This window comes from Trachypithecus francoisi, unplaced genomic scaffold, assembly GCF_009764315.1.
Source record: "Trachypithecus francoisi isolate TF-2019V2 unplaced genomic scaffold, Tfra_2.0 Lachesis_group9, whole genome shotgun sequence".
Classification (NCBI taxonomy): domain Eukaryota; kingdom Metazoa; phylum Chordata; class Mammalia; order Primates; family Cercopithecidae; genus Trachypithecus; species Trachypithecus francoisi.
The window spans coordinates 13391723-13393465 of record NW_022681474.1 but is presented as its reverse complement, the minus strand read 5'-3'; the positions used below and the strand labels follow the sequence as shown (position 1 = coordinate 13393465).

General features: G+C 47.0%; 1 long non-coding RNA gene across 1 annotated transcript in view; it reads left to right on the top strand.

The window, feature by feature from the left end:
* Positions 1-1043, top strand: part of LOC117082636 — a 1314-nt gene extending 271 nt beyond the window's left edge. The window contains exons 2-3 of the long non-coding RNA XR_004436716.1: positions 331-447; positions 899-1043. This is a non-coding gene — a long non-coding RNA (uncharacterized LOC117082636). The remainder of the gene's footprint in view (positions 1-330; positions 448-898) is intronic.
* Positions 1044-1743: the final 700 nt, after the last annotated feature.

The window sequence follows — 1743 nt, the reverse complement described above, 5'->3', positions numbered from 1 at the left end:
GAAAGAGAAAAAGGAAGGAAAACAGGAAAGGAGGAAAGAGGGAGGGAGAGAAAGGAAGCAAAAGGAAGGAAGTCAAAAAGCGAAGAAAGGAAGGAAAGAGAGAGGAAGGAAGGAAGGCAAGAAAGAAAGGAAAATGAAGTAGAACAGGAAAGAAGGAAAGAGAGGGAGGGTAGGTGGGAGAGAAATGAAGTAAAAGACAAAAGCAAAGCATGGAGAGCAGAAGGAGGGAGAGGAAGGCAGGAAAGGAAGAAAAAGGAAGGACAGGAAAGAAGAGGGAGGGAAGAGTTCTGAGAAAGTTGATTTAGCAAAACAGATTTTGTCTCCGCCTAGAAGGACCAGTTGTGCCCAGAGAACCTTCTCTGTCTCCTCCAACTGTGGGATAAAAGGAGATTTCCACAAAAGCGAATCAGGGACATGGCCCGTCTCTTAAGAAGGAGGCTCTGAGAGGTAAGTCCAGGGGTTTCTGTCCTGTGCGATTTTCAGGCTCTGTAGGAAACAATCCTTAGCAGAATCTGAAGGGATGGAGGCAGGACCAAGTGACTTTGAGAGCCAAAAGGGAAAGTGGGAGGTCTGTGGCTTAAGGACAACAGAGTCAAAGATGAAATGATGCCTCCTTGCAATAGTCCCCAGGTTGGTTCCTTTTGACAAGAGTTTTTAGCCCTAGATGTGACTGAGAAGTGAGGGGAGAATCTGTGCAAACACCACGTTCTGGATGCCCGGCTCCCAGTGCTCCCAGGTCCTTCTGGAGCAGAGTGGTTTCTGAGCATCATGGGCCCACCATCTGTATAAGAGGAGGTCCCGAGACTGAGCTGCCCTGGAGGCCTCTGGGTGCCCAGGGCCAGCGTCATTGGCTGACACTGCCACCTGTTCTCAAGTCCCTTTTTGTTTCTTTTCCCAGGACAAGAACCCAGATGCAGCGCATGGCATGAGGCAGTTTCAGGATGCCCATGTCAGGCAGAGGATGGCTCAGTGGCCTCTGGCCCAGCTAAGATATCATGAACTTTACCCCTGGTCCCACTCCCAAATTAGACACTGGAGATAATGGATCACTGTAAGCATAAAAGGGGCTTTTTGTTTTCTTTTACAAACATGCCTAGACAATTCTCAGAAATACCTGAGAAACAGCATGTGTTCTCGTACCTCTCAGACCTGTTGAAGGGGAAGGAGAAGGTTAATGAAAGGCTGCGAGAGCGCGATGCACAGTCCAGAGAGCTTTTGAGATCATCATCCCCACCTCTGAGCTCCCAGCACTTTTTTTTCCAACCATTTTATGCTTAACTAAGGAATCTGTGCTCAATTATTAGCATTAAGGAGAATAGTGGAGGCGAATAGTGGCCAGCATTTTATTCTTCAAGGTGCAGAAAAACATACATTTCATTCCTTCCTTCCTTCCTTCTTTCCTTCCTTCTTTCCTTCCTTCCTCTCTCTCTCTTTCTCTCTCTTTCTTGCTTTCTTTAGCCTGTGTAGGAGTCAGACTCTGACTTCCCTCCCTCCCTTCCTCCTTCCTTCCTTCCCTCCTTCCCTTCCTTCCTTCCTTCCTTCCTTCTTTCCATCTTTCCTCTCTCTCTCTCTTTCTTGCTTTCTTTAGCCTGTGCAGGAGTCAGACTCTGTATTGCATTTAGAATGAAGAGAAGTTGAATTTTTAATCCCTGAGCCAAACCCATCGGGTAACTTTCAAGTTCCCCAGAATCTTCTGATTTTCACTTGGGTTCAAAACCACAGTTCCATATGCAGTTGAAGTGG